Source organism: Tenrec ecaudatus, chromosome 5 (assembly GCF_050624435.1).
Source record: "Tenrec ecaudatus isolate mTenEca1 chromosome 5, mTenEca1.hap1, whole genome shotgun sequence".
In the NCBI taxonomy this organism is placed as follows: Eukaryota; Metazoa; Chordata; class Mammalia; order Afrosoricida; family Tenrecidae; genus Tenrec; species Tenrec ecaudatus.
In genome coordinates, this window is record NC_134534.1 from 156,568,736 (window position 1) to 156,591,709 (window position 22,974).

A 22,974-nucleotide genomic window follows, 5' to 3' on the forward strand; every position below is an offset into this window, starting at 1 on the left:
CCAAACTGATTGTTAGAAGATCTGTAAGAGCCCCGACAAAATGATAAAAACAACAATGACAACAACAAATGGTGCCCAACCTGCTATTTTGACATGCTATACATTGCTCTGGAAGGTCTGCTGTTGCTAAAGGCACTTGCCAAATTGGGCTGACTCATAGCAACCCTGTTGCCATTGCCCAGTCCTGCGCCCCCCACACCAGGATGGCAAGTATGAGCCCCTTGCTGCAGCCACTGTATCAAACCATCTCAGCAACAAACTTCCTCTGTTTTGTTGACTCTCTCTTAACCAAGCATCATCTTCTCTAGGTAGAAAGGCCCTTCTGACGAGCTTTCCAAAGTATATGAGACTAAGTCTTGTCTTCTTCACTGCCAAAGAGCATTCTGACGGAGAGATGCAAACATCTTCAGAAGTATATACACAAAGATGGAGTATATATTGAAAAACAGCTTCACATTTAGGTATTTTTGTTTAATAAAGGTCTATGATTTTATTGCACGTTTTTTTTACTTACTGTCATACACACACACACACACATTTTCCATGAGTTTGAGCATGGAGAGAGATAAGAAGGAAGGAGAGGATCATTTTAAAATCTAATCAATTCTGAATTGATGGAATACTGAAAAGAGAATCTAGTCATCCTTTGGTATTCATGGGGTTTGCAGAGCCCCACAGATACCAAAATCTGTGGATGCTATGCAAATAGCATAGCATTTGCATATAATCTGGACACATCCTTCCGGATGCTTTAATTCAGTTCTAGATTACTTATAACCCCTAATATGATAGAAACGCTATGTAAATAGCATTTTACGTTCCCTCTTTCCCTTTGACGGATTGTTTCATTTCCCCCACCCATAAATATCTTTGATCCACAGTTGGTTAAGATCATGGACATGTAATCCATAGATACAAGGCATGGTCTGTGTTGCACTTTCATATATATATTTTAGTTTATTCTTAAAATTGTAGGCAGAAGTAACAGCATGCGCAAAGGCTCCGAGCTGTGGAAGAATGAGGTACATTTCTAGAGGTGGCAAGCAATCCTCCTGCCTGCAGCACAGTGACCGCGAGAACGTGGTAAGAGGTGAGATTCCTGAGATATGGTGCTCATGGCAGAGTGCCGGTGCTGCGCTAAGCATAGCTCCGGGCCCTGAGTCTACGTGGGCCAGTGTCTGCACTCGGGCCCCATGCTCAGGGCTCTCAGGTGGTTGATGAGCCTTTCTAAGGAGTTGACCTTTCATCCATCCAAAGGGCAGGAGGAAACATTGGCTTGTGTTTTTTTGTTTGTTTTAATTCTTTTTTTAAAACATTTTATTAGGGACTCATACAACTCTTAGCACAATCCATACATATACATACATCAGTTGTATAAAGCATATCTGTACATTCTTTGCCCTAATCATTCTCAAAGCATTTGCTCTCCACTTAAGCCCTTGGCATCAAGTCCTCTTTTTTCCCCTCCCTCCCCGTTCCCCCCTCCCTCATGAGCCCTTGATAATTTATAAATTATTATTTTGTCTTATCTTGCCCTATCCGGCATCTCCCTTCACCCCCTTTCCTGTTGTCCATCCCCCAGGGAAGAAGTCACATGTAGATCCTTATAATCGGTTCACCCTTTCAAACCCACTCACCCTCTACCCTCCCAGTATCGCCCTTACACCCCTGGTCCTGAAGGTCTCATCCACCCTGGATTCCCTGTGCCTCCAGGCCCTATCTGCACCAGTGTACAACCTCTGCTCTATCCAGTCTTGCAAGGTACAATTCAGATCATGGTAGTAGGGTGGGGGTGGGGGAAGAAGCATTTAGCAACTGGAGGAAAGCTGTATTCTTCATCGGTGCTACATCGCACCCTGACTGACTCATCTCCTCCCCTAGACCCCTCTGTGAGGGGATCTCGAGTGGCCGACAAATGGGCTTTGGGTCTCCACTCTGCACTTCCCCCTTCATTCACTATGGTAAGATATTTTTTTTGATGCCTTATACCTGATCCCTTCGACACCTCGTGATCGCACAGGCTGGTGTGCTTCTTCCATGACAAGACCAGGTATCTATTTTAGAAATATCACTTTAGTTGTATATAGAAAATCAATAGGTTCGTGTAAAATTAAGGATGAAAATTCTTCAATCCAATATATTGTAAAATCTTTCCAAGTATGATTCCAAAGGCCAAATCCCTTATGAAAATATTAGACTTAACCTCATAAAATTTTTATTTGAATCCCACAGAAAAACAGTTGAGTCAACAGATGCTCTGAAAAGTATTCTCATTATATATATTTAAAGTATTAAAATTTTAAATAGAGGAAAAACTCTTAACAATAACAATACCCACTCTAGTAGGAAAATAAATAAATGATCAAGTCAAGGGAGAAATTGCCTAAAATCACATTCGTTCTCATTATTGTTGTCGCTGTAATAATACATTGTTTGGTTTCATTATCAATAACAATAATGAAATTGCAAGCTAAAACAATGATATGGGTGTTTCCTTAGTTTACAATGAATACAAATCTTAATATGAAGATTATTCTTTTTTTTAAGACCATTTTATTGGGGGCTTTTACAGCTCTTATAACAATCCATACATCAATTGAATCAAGCACATTTGTACATATGTTGTATCATCATTTCCAAAACATGTTCTTTCTACTGAGCCCCTGGTATTACCTCCTCTTTTTTCCCTCCCTCCCCAACCCTCGTGAACCCTTGATAATTTATAAATTATTTTCATTTTCATATTTTACACCATTCGCTATCTACCTTCACCCACGTTTCTGTTGTCCATCATTGTGAGCAGTTCCCCCATTCTTCCCCGTCTCCCCGCACCTTCCTTCTACCCTCCTGATATCCCTACTCTCATTATTGGTCCCGAGAGGTTTATCTCTCCTGGATTCTCTGTGTTGAGAGCTCTTATCTGTAGCAGTGTATATGCTCTGGTCTAGCCAGAATTGTAAGATAGAACAGGGGTCATGATAGTGGGGTGGTGGAGGATTAAAGAACTAGAGGACTGTTGTGTGTTTCGTTGGTGCTATACTGCACCCTGGCTAGCTCATCCCTTGTGACTCTTCTGTGAGGGGATGTCCAGTTGTCTACAAATGGGCGTTAGGTCTCCATTCTGATCCCTCTTGTTTGCATGAAAATGGTTGTTTGTCTTCTGATGCTTGATACCTGATCCCATCAACACCTTGTGATCACACGGGTTGGCGTGCTTTTTCCATGTGGGCTTTGTTGCTTCCCTGATAGACGGCACTTGTTTAACTTCAAACCTTTAAGCCCGGCCACTGTATCTTGTAATAGCCAGGCACCATCACCTTTCTTCACCACATTAGCTAATGCACCCATTTTTTCCTTCAGTGATGCTGTTGGGAAGGTGAGCATCACAGAATGCCAGGTTATTAGAACAGAGTGTTCTTGTGCTGTGGGAGTACTTGAGTGGAGGCCCAATGTCAGTTTGTGACCGAATCCTTAACCCTCATATATTCTTGAATGCAAGAAAACAGGACTGCTCAAGGGTGATTAAGTGTAAAGTATTATAACGCTTTGAAAGCATCATGAGTGAAGGCACATCAGCAGTTTTACTCGCTGCATGCCTGCAAGCCCAGTCATTTTACCCCCAGGGTTTCCATATTTCATATAAATAATTATGGTACACACAAAGGTATATTTACATGGATACTCACCAAGGTATTCTTTATAAACGTCTAGGAGAACTGCCAACCCTACAATAAGAAATTGCTTTACTGAACTATCGTTTCCTCATAACATGTCATACAACGCAGAAGCGCAGTCCTGGGCATAGAATGAGACCTACAATGTCGAAGGCTTTAAGGAGGAATTTTGTAAAGCAGTGGTGCATAGTGTAAACCCATTCTTGAAGTATACATCTCTTTAGAAGAACTTATGCCAGTCCCTTGAGAGTGTGGATTTCTTGGTGGTGTGGTATTGGACATTTTTATTTTCAATATAATAAAAGTATTACTGTATATACTCATGTATAAGCCAAGTTTTCCAGCACACTTTTAATGCAGTTTTTGTGGTAAAATTAGGTGTCTTGGCTGATATTCGGGTCACCTTATACTCAAGTATATATGGTATGTTTGACCTAAAAAAAGAGTTAAAGGTAGAGTGTAGGTTTTTCTGTATTTCCCATACTTATATTCCATGCTGATTTCCATTTTCTCCTTCCATGTATTCCACGGCAATAAATACATACTGCTTGTATCACCAGAAAAATCCCACGATGGTAAAGGGTTGTTCGATTTGGAATGTTAGTGTAGTTGTATTTTGTTGGGGAGTCCATTCCCTTCCCAAAATACCAGAATGTAAAGGACCACAATGTGCAATACATGTCGGGCTGCCATCTAGCCCCGAAATGTAGACATGAGGATCTTGAAAAGGTCAAGCTTTCCTTAGAATAGTTGTCCATCTCACGACCCCATTCCATCATCTTTGCTTCCTGCTCCGAAAACATAGTCCAACGAAGTCTTCTCTGCAGTGGCACTCGCCAGCCCCACGCGGCACTCCTCAGGTTTCACAGGGCCTTACACGGTCAGTGATTCTACCTGAGCAGGCTCTAGGTCTCAGGATGGATGCCTACGTTCCACAGGTGACGGGGGCAATTTGGAATCGGCTTGGATTCTTGTCACTTTGAACTGAACAAAATTATAAGTTGATGTGCTCTGAATCAGACTCTTCCTTAGGCCTCTTGGATATATCAGTGTAGCCTTGGGCACGGAGGGGACTATTTATAAATACACATATTTTGGGAACATAACCTACAGTGTGCGGTGCAGATAAAACTCAGATCAAGCTGCCATTATGTTTCGTTGTAGGGCTTGGAACATGTGAAATTTGATTCCGTCCCAGGGTTCCTGCAATCATGAGAAACAGTTCATGGATAGAAAGTACGTTTTGTAAAACGCTTCCACTTTGGAGAGTAGACCGGAAACACTGAGCTCGCGCAGCCTGATCCCCAGAAGAAGGTGTGCGGTCCTCACCTTCCTGACAGCGCTGCTGGCAGGCACAGATTTACACTAGTAGGAGAAACCCAGGAAAAGGGCGGGGGAGGGAGAAATTCTCTGGCAGCCAGTGATAGCCGGTGTCAATCAAGACCCGAGGGCCCAACAGCCATTGTCCTTGCTAGGGTTTCGAAAGTATTATGTTTGCCAAAAAAAAAAAAAAAAAGAGTATAACAGTGGAGTTTCAAGTTATTCCAGTTAGCAGGGATAGTGTTTACTTTGTTTAATTCCTGCTGTAACATGAAGCAGAAGGGCAGTAAGCTTATTCGAAACCACAGTAAAGCAGGCGCTCTTAAACCCATGGAGGAAGAAAACATAAATGACATGTCCTCCACAATAGGTGCCTGGGCAGAAAAAACAAACAGCTTATTAAACAGGCAATAATAAATTGAATCAAAAGTTAGTTAACAGTAAGAGTGCTAACAGATAAATAGAATTGGCATATTAATTACAATGAATGTTCAGTTGCATCGCAATTATAGAATGAGGAACCATCTCAGGAATGATTTTTTCCCTTTTTCTTTTTAGAAGACACCATAGCACTAGAAATACACTTTTAGTTACCTGAGGGACTGTGTTCAGGAAAGAACAATTGGAAGGTGTATTTGTAGGCACCTGTCAGGATCTAGTTATAAAGCCGGAGTGGTACCTGCAGTGTAGACTTCTCCCCCACTTGCTAAGTCACCGGCAGGCTGATGTAAAGAGACAAGGGCCTTAGTACAAACACAAGGCTGACTAAACAAAGCAGAACCTTGTCAGATTCATGTAGAATCTTCTCTGTGCCTTCTCCTCCTTCAAATTCTGACATGTAGAGGAGTGTTGGTTAAGGCTTATTGAAGAGTGGCATGCCCTATAGGCATTTATTGGCAACCCTATTAGTAACACTGTCAAGGCGAGGCAGAGGCCAGGCCAAGAGGCTGAAGGTTTTACAGGATACAGGGTCCAGTAATGCCTCCTTCAGCTCCTCTAAGAATCATTCACTTCCTCTCTGGTATTTTCATTGCACTTATTCCATACACACCCCATCTGTGTATTATTGTACTGCAACAATTTGTGTGTTACTTTGATGCTGGACCACCACTTTTCTGTCAGTTTGTTGTTCTTTTGTGGCCTGTGTGTTGTTGTGATACCAGAGCTGTGTCACTGGTATTTCAAATGCCATCGGGGCTACCCAACATGAGCAGTTTTCCACAGAGCTTCCAGACTAAGAACACATGACTCAGAAAGAATTGGCAATTGTGCAAACAGAGCAAGAGAATATGGCATAGTTTAAAATCAAGAAGGGTGTGTCCTCATTCTTATTCAATCTGATCACTGAGCAAGTCATCAGAGAAATGGAATTATATGAAGAATAATGCAGTATCAGGATTGGAGGAAGGCTTATTAACAGCTTTCAATATGCAGATGATATGACCTTGGTTGCTGAAAGTGAGGAGGACTTGAAGCACTTGCTGATAAAGATCAAGAATTGCAGCCTTCAGTATGAACTAAAACTCAATGTAAAGAAAACCAAAATGCTCATAAATGGACTGATAGGAAACATTATAATAAATGGAGAAAATATTGAAGTTGTCAAAGATTTCACCTTCCTTGTTGTGTAAGTCTGGGTAGACTAGAGAAACAAATCCAGAGAAACTCATATGTGTGTAATAGAAAACTTTATATCAAAGAGTAATTGTATATTTTAAAAAATCCCAGCCCAGTCCAGTTCAAGTCCATAAGTCTCATATTAGCTCATATATCCAATACCAATCTATAAATTCCTCTTTAGACTCAGACAACACATGCAATGATGCCGAGTGCAGGATGATCACAGGCCAGTTGGTGGAAAGTCTTGTGGATCCAGTGGTGGTGGAACTGTGGGTCTCCATGCGGCTCCTCCAGGTCCAAGGCTCTGGCTCCATCAGCATAGCTCCATGTAGCTTGTCAGCAGGAAGATGAAGCAGAGTGCATGTCCCACCTCCAGGAAGGAAGATAGGAGTTCCCAGAATCCTCAGAAGAAGGTTATGCCCACACATAAGCCTCATTGGCTGTGACCTGATTAACTGGCTAGGCTCCACCCCTTCACTCTTAATAGTCTCAAGTTGACACCAGATTATCATGCAACTACCACACTTGGATCCACTATTGATGCTCATGGACATAGCAGTCAGGAGATGAAATGAAACATTGAATTGAGCAAGTCTGCAGCACAAGATCTCTTTACAGTGTTGAAAAGCCAGGATGTTACTTTGAGGACCAAGGTGCATGTACCTGGTCAAACCCATGGTATTTTCAATTACCTCATATGCATGTGAAAGCTTGACATTGAATAAAGAAGACTGAAGAAGAATCTATACATCTTAATTATGGCAAAGAACACTGAAAATATCACGAACTTCCAAAAGAACCAACAAATCTAGTTTGGAAGTATAGTCAGTATGTTTCTTAGAAGCAAAGATGGCCAAACTTCATCTCACGTATTTTGGACATGTTGTTGGGAGAGACCCGTCCCTGGAAAGGGACATTGTCCATGGTAAAAGAGAGGGACAGAGAAAAAAGAGGAGTATCCTAGATAAAATGGATCGGCACAGTGGCTCAACAATGGGCTCCAATGTAAGAATAGTTGTGAGGATGGTGCAGGGCTGGGCAGCATCATTCCCCTGAACACCTGGTTGCTTGGGTCAGAACCAACGCAAAGGCACCCATAAGAGCAACACATGGCCCTCCTTTTCTTTTCTACTCCCACATTCAATGCTTTGAGCCGGGAACCGCTCTGCCTGGGAGAGGAGGGGTTGGCAAACTTGCTGTAAAGGGCGAGTTGTTCCCGTGTTTTTAGATTATATGTTGTCTTTGCTGTCATTACTCAACCCTGCTTTTGTAGTATAAATGCAATCACACGCTACTGCCATCGAGTCTATGTCAACTGAGTTTGGCTATGTAGCAAAGACTACTGCATATCAGAAATCCAATTTTTGTGATTGAGTTTTTTGTGGCCTGTGCATGTAATGTGAAGCAAGGAAGCAGCTGAGCTCTTAATCATTGCCCCATAAGAACTCCGTAGTCTTTATAAAGGCTAATTTACTTTCGAGGTACAATGACTTTTAAGTGAACTCCCATGCGTTGATTTAGGAGTATCTTTATTCCATACAGGCCTGGACTCTGCTTTTTTAAAAGATAATTTACTTTCAATTTGTGGGCTTTGCTTTTTATCCCTTGGCTTCTTGCCTCAAAGGTGCAGTCCATCTTCTCTCTTTGTTAAAACAATGTTTTATTAGGGGCTCATACAACTCTTATCACAATCCATACATACATCAATTGTGTAAAGCACATCTGTACATTCATTGCCCTCATCATTTTCAAAGCATTTGCTCTCCACTTAAGCCCTTGGCAGCAGGTCCAAAAAGCAGTCCATCTTCTCAGTCCCTTCTTCCTCTCAGCAAATACCTGTGAGGCTAAAGCAAAGCCTCATTTTCCCCTGGATTGTGTCTTCTTAGTTTTGTTTTTAGATATTTCTCAAAATATGCTTAACATATTGCCTCTTGTTTTCAGAGAGAAGATTAGTTAGGATTATCTAGTTCAAGGTTACTGAAAGTAGAAATTCCCTGAAACGTCTATATTTTTGTACTTACATCTATTTTAGGTTTTCCTCAAGCAATTCTCTCAAATTCTAACATAACAACAGCTGTGAGGATAGCCTAGTACCAGTCAGTGTTTTGTTCTGTTGTACTTAGGGTTGCCACGAGTTGAAATCAATGCGATGGTGTTAACAACACCTTCTAGCAGGTGATTCCTCCTTTCTCCCCATCCCATGTTGAATAACCATCAAAGAACGTTGTTTATGCACCTATTCTTGGCTGCTTATAAAAGTGAGATCATACAACATTGTGCAAGCTTATTTAACACAGCATAGTGTCCTCCACATTCACCCATGTTATGATTCTTCACAAACTCATCACTACTCTTCATAGTTGCATAGTATCCATTGTATATGTATATTACAGTTTACATATCTATCGATGGGCACTTACCGTATATACTCATGTACAAGCTGAGGTTTTCAGCACATCTTTATGCAGTTTTGTGGTAAAATTAGGTGCCTCGGCTGATATTTGGGTCGGCTTATACTCGAATATATACGGTAGATTGTTTCCATCTTTTTGTTATGATGAATGATGCTGCAAAGAACACGGGTTGCGTGTTTACTAGTGTTGCTATTATTATATCTCTAGGGCACATATGGAGGAGTGGAATTGCTAAAACACAAAGTATCTCTATTTCTAGCTTCTTGAAGAAGTGCCATACATTTTCCATATGGTTGTACCATTATCCAGTCCTATCATTGGTGGACACGTGATCTAATCTTCCCATAATCTTACCGGAATTTGTTGTTTTCGGATTCTTTGATCAGTGCCATTTTTGCATGTGTGAGCTGGGAACTTGCTGTGGTTTTGACTGGACTGTCTCTAATAAATCATAGAGAGCATCTCTTCATGGCTCCTGAATGTCTTCTTTGGTGAAGTGTCTACTCATGATCTTTGCCCATTATTTCATTGAATTGTTTGCCCTTTTGCTTTTAGGTTTTCAATGTGTTCCATGTATTTTAGCAATTCGACCCTTGTTAGATATCTTTTTTTAATTGTAATTTAAGTAATATTTTTCCTCAAACAGTAATTTCTATTTTTATCCTTTTGAATTTTTTGATGAATTTTATTATTGAATATTTAGATGGTCTCAGTTTCTAATTAATTTGTTGTTGTTTTTAGTTATGTTCAAAATTCCATTTATGCTGGACCTCCTAGATTTGTCCCTTTGATCTCTTCTAGGGACTTTATGGTGTCAGTTTTACCATTTAGGTCTTTGATTCGCTTTGAGTTTTTGTGTGTGGTGTGAGGTATGGATTCTGTTTCATTTTCAAACAAATAGATATCCAACTGTGCCAGCGGTATTTGTTAAAGAGACTGTTTCTTGACCTCATAGAATTAATTTCAACCCTTTGTCGTTGCCCATAGATAGATGGATTTATTTCTATTCCATTGTTCAACATGCATGTCATTGAGCCAGTACCAGGCTGTTCTGATTACCATGGCGGTGCAGTAATGAGGTGGAGAAGTGTGACCCTCCCACATCATTCTTCTTCAATATTACTTTATCTATTTGGGGCCTCTGTCCTTTATCTATCAAGTTGGAAATTAGTTTTTCCATTTCATTGAATAATGCGGTTAAGATGTCGATTGTGATTGCTCTATGTCTGTGGATCTTTTTGGATAGTATTGATACTTTCACAATGTTAAGCCTCCAGGGCATGAACTTAGATGTTTTTGCATTCATGCAAATCACTTTTGGTTTCTGCAGTAGTGCTTTTTAATTTTCCTTGTATAAGTCTTTCACTCCATTGTTAGATTTATTCCCAAGTATTTTATCCATTGAGAAGTTGTTGTAAATGGTATTATTTTTAGTTTATTTTGAGAGTTCTCGTTTTAATGTGGAGAGTCCTAACTGATTTTTGTGTGTTGATCTTGTACCCTAACTCTTTGTTGAACCCTCTGTCAGTTCCTCTAACTCTTATGGAATCTCTGGGATTTTCTATGATTAAGATTATGTCATCCACAGCTAGGGATAATTTTATTTTTCTCTGTCCAATTTGAATACCCTTTACTTCCCTTTCTCCTATAATTGCTCACGCTCAAAGAGTAATCTTATCTTCAGTTTTGAAGGTGACTTTCCATTGGTCATGCAGATCAATGCCAAGCAAATATGAAACCCTAAGTATATTTAAAAATCCGAAGATATAATTAGAGTTCAGTGTTAGGTAGCTTTGTGGATAATGATTAATCTAACATTTGTGTTCCAATTCTGTATTCTTTCTTTCTTGGTATAAACCTTTTTTTTTTTTTTTTTACAGAAATTGTCGGAAGAAACAGAAAGTCATAGGCAGCAAGTACAACTCACTGCCATCAAGTTGATGCTGACTCATAGTGACCCTATAGGACAGGGTAAAACTGCTCCAGTGAGTTTCTGAGACTATAACTCTTTAGTAAAAAGAGTTATAGTCTCAGAAGCCCCGTCTTTTCCCATGGGACACTGGTGGTTTTGTACAGCTGATCTCATGGTGAAGAGCCCAACTTTTAACCACTATAAGACCAAGGGTCCTGTATCAAGTACAATGTGAGGATAAAGTCTACTCTCTTTTAATTCGATTTTTCCACGAACTGACGCCCCTTCATCTAATAGGAAGAAGGAAGAGGCTTTTACTTTCTATCACACTTAATTTACATAACATGTACTATTTTCAAAGTCTGTTTTTGGATATATTTTTGTCATCGAGAGAGGAGTGTGTGTTAACTGAATGATGTGAGGGAAGAAAAAAGATTGTCTGCAACAGCCAAATTCAGAACTCTCAAATAGAGTTGTTGTTTATCTATAGTTGCAAGAACCCTATATGTAAATACCACATATTTTCTTCCAAAAATTTCTACTGACAGTAAAAATATAAACGCATCTGCTCAGTATGAATATATTTAAATGCTATAGTTCACTATTGTTTTGTAATTAAATGCCACTGCAGGAAGGGAAACCTAAAGGAGCTGTCACAGAAATCCAAAGTAACAGTGTTTTCAGGAGCTAGTGAGTCACTTTTTTCCAGGAATAAACATGACCAAAGCAGAAGATTCTGCATAACAGCTTCATATAAAGCAGTTTTTTCAGCAGCACTGAATACCGTCTTTGATAAACTAAGAGGACCTATATTATTCTCTGTTAGTTTTTATCTCTGAAGGTGGTATTTCCTTCCAGGCTGCTCAGCTAGTCCTGATGACAAATGCCATGCTTCCTAAGCTAATTTGTGTCTATGATTTGGAAGCATGTTACAAATTGTATCTAACTTTCTCCTCTGACTCACAAATATAACCGAGGGCAAGTTGTTTGTCTTTTTATGTTTTTGTAGGCTTAAGTCCATCATACTAAGTATCTAAGGTATGCTGTTGTTAGGCGTCATCAAGTGGATGCTAAGCTACCCAATGTCCAATAGAGCAAAATGCCACCGCCACCACCCCGCCGGCCTGCACCATCTGCACGACTGTTATTACATCCAAACCTGGTGTTGCAGCCCCATGTCCATCCATCTCTTTGAGGGCTAGCCTCTTGTTTGCGGACCCTTCTACTCTATAAAGCATAATGTCTTTTTCCAGGGACTAGTCTTTCCTAGTAATATGTCCAAAAAGCATCCTGGCTATAGTGCCTCCAACACACATTTGTTTGTTCTCTGGGCAGTCGATAGTACTTTCAATATTCTTTGCCAGCCATAATTTAAATGCATTAATTCTGTTCCAGGCTTCCTTATCCATGTGCCTTTGAGGTCATTCAAAACACCAAGGTTTGGGTCATGCACACCTGTCCTCAAAGTGACATCTTTGCTTTTAAAGAGATTTTGTGCATCAGCTTTGCCCAATGTAATATGTCATTTGATTGAAAAGAAATCTTATCTTCAGTTAAGAATGACTGCTGCTTCCATGAGCATCGACTATGAATTCCAAGTAAAATTAAAAATTTTATGATGGTGTGTATGGTGAGGATTATGATTTTTAATTCAATAATCATGTCTTTGTGGGTGGATAAATAAGAGTTTCTCTGTACTGAGTGGCTAGATGAGTCAGTTGCTTAAATCTGAAAACCTTATGAGACAGGTACTTTGATCCTCCTTTTGCATATGAATAATCTGAAATACAGAAGGATTAAGCAATTTAATCAAGTTGAAAATTAAGCTAAGTAGCCAAGACAAGATTTGGAGCCAGGTCAAGACAGATGACCTCCCCTTATGTCCAACCAAAAATCTCATGGGATTTAGCTCCTTGGTTTTAGAAGTTTAGGATCATGATTTCATAAGATACTCCTCCCCCCACCCCCACCCCCACCCCCCCACACTTCATTGGCCTAATAGTGCATTTAGTCTTTCTGTTCTTCTGTTCTACTTCACAGTCCCTTGCATAATACCTGGGTTCTTAAAATTTTACAAATGGCCTTCCAAGGCACAACAGTTGGTCTTTGTTCCCCTGGAGGAACTAAGGAAGGACATTCAGGAATCGGAGGTAAATATAGAATGGGGGATGAATTGCCTTGACCAGTGCTTCCTTTTCCAGGAGACCAGAAGAACTAGATGGTAACTGGCTACCATTACTGAACACATTGAGCAAAGATTCCATAGAAAATTCCCAAACAAAAGGAGGAAATGTAGAGCAAAATTACAAATTTCATGAATTCCAGACCTTCTGGAGCCATGGAGACTGGATGAGTCCCTGAAACCAATTCCCTGAGATGGTCTTTTTAAAAACCATCTCCCAAGGTGTTCTTAAAACCAGAAACCAAACCAAACTCACTGCCATCGATTTTATGCCAACTCATAAGGACTCTATAGGACAATGTAGAACTGCTCCTGTGAATTTCCAAGTCTGTAGCTCTATATGGGAGTAGAAAGTCCGTCTTTCTCCCATGGAGATGCTGGTGGTTCCAAACTACTGACCTTGCAAGTTCGCAGCCCAGTATGTAGTGACTATGCCATCAGGGTTCCTTGATTTTCTCCCCCATTAACAGAAACTCACTGGCTCCTAAAGTTCCTATTTAACTTTTTTGAGTTACTGTTGTCAATTTGATTCCATATAAAATTGTTCTTAAAAGAGTAGAATGCACTTTTTACTAAGTAATTTAAATTCTTGTTTCTTTGTCTTCTTAAAAATTAGCATAAAGGTCGAGTGGAGATGTAGTGCCTAAGAAAAGAAGACTTCTTTTTAGGTTTTGAAACTAATCACTGGGAAGCTCCTACCCCACCACCATGGAGTTGCTTCCAACTCACAGCGACTCGATAGGACAGCGTAGAGCTGCCTCTTTGGGTTTCAGATACTTTAAATCTTTATAGGAACCGGCAGTCTCACCTTTCTCCCACAGAGCAACTAGTGGGTTTGAACCACTGACCTTTTTAGTTTAACCCACAGCACCATTAGAGTTCAACATTCAATCCATAAAACACCAGGATTCTGTGAATGCCATATGCATAAAACGACTATCGGCAACTTCTCAGTCCCTTTGGGATGATCATTGCTGATGGAGCCACAGAGCTAGCTAAGTGGTGCCAAGATTCAGACTACAGCCTCTTGACTCAAAACTGTGTCCACGAACCATGGCCTTCAACTCATCTTCATATGCCTTCCTTTAAAGACGGTATCCCACAGGTTCTTGAAAAGATGGTCTCCTGATTATTCTGATAATAAACACATGCCAGTGTTTCAAATATTGGAAATCCAGTGGAGAGGACAGCAGTTCAGCTTAAAAAAGAAGAGGAATTTGCACATGAGCAATTGTTGCTCTGGTCCACAGGTGGCTCCTGGCCTGTTTCTGCCTGATAATACTGAGTGTCTGCATTGTCTCTTGACGCAGATATAGTCCAATTGATCCTTGTTTTTGCTGTCCAGTGAGGTCCATGTGTATAGTCACCAGTTATGTTGCTGAAAAAAGGGTGTTTGCAACGAATAAGTTCTTGGTCTTGAAAAACTGTATGATGCACTGTGCAGCATAATTTCCATTGTCACTGTCTAACCTAATATAATCCCGCTAATACCTAAACTAACTAGTGTAGTAATAGAAATGTAATTCATTTGTGCTAAAGTATCTGTACTTCCGATTCATGTTTATCCAAACAGCAACTCAAAGGACCAGAAGAATTACTGGAGGACTCGACGTGCTCTCTGAAGTAGCAGAAAGCACTAATGGCTGGTTCTGTGTTAGAAAACACTAAGACCAAGTCTCTAATGTCAGCAGTTCTTTGAAATAAGCAACCACTTTAGACTTGTAGCTTCTGCCATTCCTTGTGCTGACTATCCGAAAAGATCGTATTTGAGAGTTTTATTCGAAGGATGGGAAGTCAATTAAAGTCTATGTCATTGTAGATTATCCCAGACATTTGCCATAGAATACGAGAAGTGTTTAGAAGTCAACAAATACAAGGACGGACTTTTTTTAAAAAAGAGGAAAGTTTTGGTAAGGAGTCATAACAAATCAGAGAAGTTATTCATCATCCCTTAGTACCAAGAACCTCAGGAACTTCAGACCAATACACTTAGAAAAATGGGACAAAGCTTTATTTTGTACCCTACAACAAAAAGAACATCCTAATAAAAACTCTAAAATGACCTAAGCACCGTACTTGCTGGCAGACTTCTCAGCGACTTTGTGAGTGAAAGCATTCTTGAAATTTCCCAAATATGGAAAGAAAGGTGCAACTAGCCAGTTAATCTATCTTGCTTGAACTTAGTTGGCTTAATAACTCCCAGGGGGTAATATCATAAGAAGCAATGGTCCTACTTTACGACTTTCCTTGTCTGATTTCTATTTTTATTTCTCTCTTGATTAACCTTTGGAAAAGTTTGTGAAAGCATTTACCACACACTGAAGTTTTAATAAGACGCTGACTTAATTTTGTAAAACTAAATGTTGAACGACTGCCATATTACAAGCCAAATGTGAGGATTCGAGGACAGGATTTCTCCTTTGCCCAAAAGGAACCAAAAGACAAATTTGCAGGCAAAACTGAGGTCATAGATGGGTGATTGTTATTTGCTACAAATCTTTGTGGATTTCCTTACCTTCAGATTCTCCACTCTATCTTACTATCAAGACAAGTAGTCATCATGTTATGCTCATTCACAACAGCGTAACTCAATGAACTTGCTGAAGTGTCCCTGACACACCTCCATCTCCCTGTACTACAGCATCTATCTTAACACATACTTTAATTTTCCCATAACCGTGCCTCAACTTTCGTCAGGCACATCTCCTGGTCTCCACCAAATACATTATGTTCCATCCCTGAGTAACCTTCTAGTTCTTTTGCCCTCAGGATCTTCTCCCACTCCTCATTTATGATGATCCCTCCTCACTTTAAGATTCAGATCACCTCAACTTCCTCACGTGTTGCTGCCTAAATTCACTCTACAACAATTGTCCCTTCCTATAGCCTTCTCAGCAAGTTTGTTCAACAAATTCATCAAATACGTGAATAATCTCTGAAATATGAGACATAATGTTTGACATCAATATAAGAAATTGTCTGTTTGCATTTAGAGATTAAAATTAGTAAAGGCAGATAGCTCTATTAAATAGCTATAATTTTATGAGGTAGATGGAAAGTCGTCTGAAGGATATGTAGAGTGACCTAAAGCACTGAAATGACTTTCACCCTCTCAAACTCGTCATGTTAGTCCAGGTGGACTAGAGAAACAAATCCAGAGATACTCATATGTGTGCAAGAGAGAACTTTATATCAAAGAGAAATTGTACATTAAGAAAACATCCCAGCCCAGTCCGGATGAAGTCCATAAATCTGAAATTAGCCCATATGCCGGTATTGTCCATAAATTCCTCTTTAGACTCATGCAGCCCTGCAATGATGCTGAATGCAGGAAGATCACAGGCCAGTGGGTAGAAAGTCTTATGGATCCAGTGGTAGTGGAAGCATCTCAGCATTAGTGTGAGTCTCCATGTGGCTCCTCCAGTTCCAGGGCTCTGGTTGCAATCAGCATAACTTCATGTGGCTTGTCATGAGGAAGAAGAAGCCAATAGAGTTGAAGCAGAGAGAGTGTCTGCCCTCCAGTGAGCTATTTATCTCCTTTGTGCCTCCAAATGAGGTCATCAAGCTGCGACCTGATTGACAGGCTAGACGCCATCTCTTCACAAGTCGACAGGAGATTATGTAACTACCATCCTCATGTTGGTTAAGTTTCTACACATTTAAAGACCACCGAGTCATAAGCCAGTGAGGCAGAGGTGGAAGCGAAGATCCAAAGAGGAATACATTGATATGATGATAGGCTGATCCCTGAGGGGGTATCCAGCAGTCCTAAATATTCAGTATTAGACTTGATTTAGACTGAAACTAACTTCCTGGAAGAGTATAACAAGAAGGTTGATCAGAACATCAGAGGAAAACAATGGGGGATACTCAAAATTGGTAGGGAGGCAACAGTGTAGTTCTAGGAAGAGAAGGAAATAAAGGATCATCCAACGGAGAAGGACTGGCAAAAGGTGTCAAGGCTGTCGCCAAATGGGCCAGGCAGGTTTCTGGGGTTTCAACAGGAAGCTGAGACAGAAACTTGGCCACACAACTGAGCCAACACACAGGATTGAGACATAGGCTGCAGCCCAGCAGGACACAGAAATATTGAAGAATTCCTTTCACTCAGCCACTTCAATGGTGCCAGCAGCACAACCAATTATTGTCACAAAAGCACTTGTATTTACTTTTTTGTTGGAAAAGAACTGTGTAAACAAAATAAATATGAAAGCCAAAATACTCAATCTACAGCTGTCAAATTCATTCCAACTAATAGTAATCCCACGTGTTAACAGAACCGCTCCATAGGGTTTTCTGGACTGTGATCTCTCCACTCCTTCAGAGGTGAATGGTGTGTTTTATTTTGTTGTTGTTGAAATTACACACAGCAAAGCACATGCCAATTCATCAGTATCTACATGTGCCATTTATCAACATCGATCACGTGGTCTGAGTTGTGCAACCATTCTTACCCCCCGTGTCTGCGTTGTCCTCGCCCATTCCAATGAAACATGGCCTCCTAAATTCCTACCTATTCCTTTGAGGTGCTGTTGTGAGTTGAAGCAATATCGATAGTTCTTAAAAGAACATAATGTTCAAGAGTCATTTTTACAAGTTCAGATACACTATGTCTTGGTTTTCAGATGACTTCAGAGGGTATTTTCTGGTGTAAAGATTATTACAAGACAAGAGTTTCCGGGGAACCAACTACAAGGATCTACACATAACCTCCTCCCTGGGGGATGGACAACAGCAAAGTGGGTGAAGGGAGACATCAGGAAGTGTAAGATATGACAAAATAATAATAATTTATAAATTATCAAGGGTTCATGAGGGAGGGGACAAAATGAGGAGCTGATACCAAGGGCTCAAGTAGAAAGAAAACGTTTTGAGAATGATGATGGCAACAAATGCACAAATGTACTTGACACAATGGATATATGTATGGATTGTGATAAGAGTTGTACGAGCCCCTCAATAAAATGATTAAATAAAAAAAATAGTTTCAGGGGTTCATCCAGTCTCCATGTTTCCAGAAAGTCTGAAATCTGTGAGAAGTTCATCTTGTGTTGTGCATTTTTCCCCCTTTGATCAGGATTTTCTTTAGAATCTTTGGTAAAAAATGTTCAGCAATGGTAGTTAGGCACCCTCCAGTTCCTCTGATTTCCCAGAAAATAAAGGAAGGAAGCATTTAGTCACACATTCCATGTTTATCTTCTGTTCCTGACTCTCCTACTTCCTCTGTTTTCCCAGGTGAATAGAGACCAACTTATGACTTGGAGGATTTGCAAGTTTTTAAGAACCCAGCTACTATGCAAGGAACTAGGAGGTAGACCAGAACCACTAAACACATTATAGACCAATTAAATGAGGACTTCCATGAAATTATGACACTAAACCTCCATACCAAGGAACTAAATACTCTGAAGTTTTTGTTTGTACATATGCAGCTGGACTGTAATCTTTATGAAAGCAGACCGCTAGGGCTTTGTTTCCATGGAGCCACTGGCTGGGTTAAAACCACCAATCTTTTACATAGTCGAGCACAAGCCATTTGTGCTACCCAGGTATCTGAAAGTTAAACACAAACCATTCAAAATAGCATATAGTAAAATAGTTGCATCTGGGTTACTGGGCATATGGATGTCATTGTACTATTTCTTGAACTTTGGGGGATATTTGAAAATGTTCACAGATATGCTCACCTTTCCCAACAGGATCGCTGAAGACAAAATGAGTGCATAGTAAATGTGGTGAAGAAAGCTCATGGTGCCCGGCTATCAAAAGATATAGCGTCTGGAGTCTTAAAGACTTGAAGATAAACAAGCAGCCATCTTGTTTATCTTCTGAAGTGTTAATAAGATGCTGACTTATTTTTGTAAAACTAAATGTTGAACTACTGCCATCTTACAGGCCAAATGTGAGGAGTTGAGGGCAGCATTTCCCCTTTTCCCAAAAGGAACTAAAAGACAAATTTGGTTTGAGAAGCAACAAAGCCCACATGGAAGAAGCACACCAGCCTGTGTGACCATGAGGTGTTGATGGCATTAGGTATCAGGCAGCAAAGACCCAAAATTTAAAAAAAGCATATCAATGTGAATGGGGGGTGGGTACAGAGTAGATACCCAAAGCCCATCTGTAGACAATTAGAGATCCCCTTACAGAAGGGTCACAAGGAAGAGACAAGCCAGTCAGGGTGCCGGATAGTATTGTTGAATCATACAATTTTCCTCAAGTTCTAATGGTTCCTCCCCCTGACTATTATGTCCCCAATTCTACTTTAAAAATCTGGCTAGACCAGAGCAAGTACACTGATACAGATAAGAGCTGGAAGCACAAGGAATCCAGGACAGATAAACCCCTCAAGACCAATAATGAGAGTAGCGGTACCAGGAGGGTAAGGGGAAGGTGGGGAAGAAAGGGGTAACTGATCACAATGATCTACATATAACCCCCTCCCAGGGGGATAGACAACAGAAAAATGGGTGAATGGAGACATTGGTCAGTGTAAGACATGGGAAAAAAAGTATAAATTATCAAGGCTTCATAGGGTTGGGGGTGGTGAGCTGATATCAAGAGCTCAAGTAGAAAGAAAATGTTTTAAAAATTATGATGGCAACATATGTACAAATGTGCTTGACACAAGAGATGTATGGATGGATTGTGGTAAATGCTATATGAGCCCCCCCAAAAATAATTTAAAAACAAGAAAGAAAATAAAATGTTCACAGATAGTGATGAAAAAGCAATAAATACACCGCCTTCTGTAAAACCCATTCCCTTAGGCACAGCTGTTCTTTGCTCCCTAGAGGACTTTTGCCCGTATTAGAATGACTCAGAAGTTAGTTCTGAGATCAAAAATGCAATGGTCCAGTGTCAGCAACTGTGAGTGAGTAAAGAAGGGAGTAGGGAGTGTAACCTGGTAGTGAAGGAAAGCCCTAAATATGCAGCAAGGCTTGCACTGAATCTCAAAGGACAAGGATGGTAGAAACGAAGGAGTGGACTTTATAGGCCCAGGGAAGAGTAAGATTTGGAAACAGATGGGAAAGAAGTGGATAAGTGTGACGAAAGCTGGCTGCTGAACCTCTGAGGGATAAGACACTTAGTTGAGCCCTGAAGTGTATAAAAGATAACCCAAACCAAAAACCGACTACCATCGACTCAACAACTCAGAGTGACTTTATATGGCATTTCAGAGACTACAGGGCAAGCAATCTCATCTTTCTCCCCACAAGTGACTGGTGAGCGACTGCCAATCTGGTGATTTGCAGCCCAACATAGAAATCCATAGAATTCAAGGGACTTATCACTGACTCTGGAAGGTAAAACACACATGAGTGGCCTCAACAAAAGAATGCAGAAATGAAAATGCTTATGAATTATATTCAGAGGTAGGAAGAATTCCATGTATAGAAAATTTCTTGGAAAAGATACAATATGAGCCAGACTTTGAAGGACAGGTAAATTTTGGAGAAAGCAGAGGTGTGTGTGTTGTTGTTGTTGTTGTTGTTGTTGTTGGAGGTAGTAAGCCATTTGTCTACCTTCGCACCCATTTTGTAAATAGAACCACTGGCTATGTACTTATCCTCTTTATATTTTGAGAAACGATGCTTTTCCTGACACTTGATAGGCCACACACTTGTCTAGATAGGGAGGGACTGCATTTGCTATGGGAGTTGGTTTAAAACCACTCCTTGTCATCCACTCTATGATGACTCATGGCAAATCCACACGTCAGATTAGAACTGTGCTCCAGAGGGTTTTCAAGAGCTGGTGGGTGTTTGGGGGTTTTTTTTTTAATACATCTACTCCTGCATTATTGACTATCTTGGTATCTGACATGTCATCTTACGATAGTAATTTTAAAAACCTAGTTAAAACCCTTAAAGCCGGGTCAGGATCCATGTGTTTTGCCTGAGTGATAGCTTCTATCCTGAGTCCTAAGCCCTTGATCCCGTCCATCTCCTCTCTCTAACCAATCCTGGATGTGAATAAAGCTAAAAGAGAAAGACAGAGGGAGAGAAAAGCAGAGGTGTAGCTTCATTAGTTTGCACTGTATCCTCCCTGGTGGCACCCAGTGCCAGCTCCAGCCCCGCCCAGCCCCGCCCCGCCCACAGGTGGGCGTTTGACTCAATCAAATGCAGGTGAGGCTTCCTGTGAAGAGAGGACTAGAAAGCAGCAGAGGGGTGCCGACAGTTTCAGGCCAGGTGGGCATTTCATGGAGAGCAAGAACTCTTGGCTGGGTCCCCTCCTGGCTTCAAATCCTGACCCGATCATCTCATCTCTGCCTCTTGTTTAAAACGCACCAGCCAGCCCACCAGCAAGCGGTACAGAAGCAATAATGCAGACAGAGACTAGTGAGCTGCCCTGCCAAGCCCTTTGGACCTAGCCTTTGGAACCTAACCAGCTTGATAAGGGGGAGGTTATCACCAGGCCTTTCTTCTGAGATGCCTTTGGGCAGACTTCAACCTCCAGCCTTTTAATTAGCAGCGCTGGGTGTGTTAACTGTTTATTCTATGTAGGAACTCCTAGTACCGTCTGTATTATTTTGGTTTTGTGTTGTGACTTTTGGAGCAATTTTTGAATGCTTGTTCTGACTTTTCTTCTCCTGATGACTTGTCAGCCACAATTTCGGTCCAGAGACCGAGGGACTGTACTTCTATCACAACTGCTCAGAAAAGGAGATGACGCAGTCGGATCTCAATATCTCTGGGCAGTGGCAGGGGAGGCAGACATTGTGGTAAGGACAGGCTGCAAGCAGATGAAATGGATGGGAAGCTGGGCTGTTTTCTTCTTCCCCATTCATAACTGTCTGCTCTGTTTATTGGACTTGCTATAGTTATAGGTGGATTTACGCTAACAGGTTTCTTCTTGGGTGTAGAGTGATCTAGACCTTTGGTATTAAAAAAGTGACAGGTGCACATTGGGACAGATAAGAGCTCTCGACACATGGACTTCAGGACGGAGAAACCCCTCAGGAACAGTGATGGGAGTAGTGTAATCATGAGGGTAGGGGGATGGTGTGGAAGATGGAGCAAGGGGAAACCCATCACAAGGTTGATATACGGCCCCCCCCTCCACTGAGGGGGATGAATAACAGAAATGTGGATGAAGGGAGAAAAAAGACAGTGTAGGATATGAAAAAATAATAAAATATAATGGATCAAGGATTCACAAGGGAGGGATGATGGGGGACAGAGGGGAAAAAAAAGAGGAGCTGATACCAAGGGCTCAAGTAGAAAGAAAATGTTTTGGAAAGTTGATGGCAACATATGTACAAGTGCACATAATACAGTTGAATGATGGATTGTCATAAGATTTGTAAGAGCCCCTCAATAAAATTATTAGTTATATATATATAAAATCTTGGAATAAAACAAAATCACAAATAACCTTTGGTTTTTTTAAACTACAGTCTTAATCTGTATTTCCCACTTAAAAAAATATTTCATTATTATGTGACAAAAAAACCCAAAAGTGACATGTGACAATGTTTTGACACCATGGTACACTCCACTCTCTCTAAGAGTTGGCTTTTTTAAAATTCCTTCAGGATTATTTTCACTGTATGTTTAAAAAAGGAAATCAAGAAGTTAAAGAATTTACTTCTTTGAAGTAACAAGAGTCAATTGACTTTCACAACCATATGCTCTATGCTCACCTGCTTTTTCTAAGATAACATAAGGGTTTGTTTGTTTTTCACTCTAATCTAATATAATTTCATATTTCCTCATCCTCTAAACAAATAAATGAAAAAAGTATGTGACTTAGAAGACCTAAGAACAAAGCTTGGGTTTGCTGTTTCTTAGCTAATGAAGTGAACTTGTATTAGTCCTTCAAAGTTCAACTTCTTCTTTCAAAAAAGAAATT